Below are 430 nucleotides of genomic sequence, written 5' to 3'. Positions count from 1 at the left end.
AGAAGACTAAGTATTTGATTTACATTTGAACACTATAGTTTTGTTATAATTGTCTACTAAGTACATCACAGATAAGATTTTTATTTTTATTTTTTATTTCAGCATATTACGGGTGTACAAATGTTTAGGTTACATATATTGCCTTTGCCTCATGGGCTTCATCCCAGAGATTCAGGGACGGTTCAACATAGGCAAATCTTGTTTTGTTTTTTTGTTTTGGATTCATTTGTTTGGCTAAAAACTATGAAGGCTGTTAGGCAGCTTTCAGGAATATAGTACATGAAAGACAGACTCAAATTTGTGGTTAGACCATAAATAAAAAGGGCAATTCTCAGTTTATCCTTTGGAACAAGGGGATTATAATAATATCTGCCTTAGTTTTTGATGACAACCACATGAGATGTTTTATAGAAAATGTGTAAAAATTGTG

The sequence above is a fragment of the Propithecus coquereli genome, unplaced genomic scaffold (genome assembly GCF_000956105.1).
Source record: "Propithecus coquereli isolate 6110/MARCELLA unplaced genomic scaffold, Pcoq_1.0 Scaffold275, whole genome shotgun sequence".
Lineage (NCBI taxonomy): Eukaryota > Metazoa > Chordata > Mammalia > Primates > Indriidae > Propithecus > Propithecus coquereli.
Note: the sequence above shows the minus strand (reverse complement) of the source record.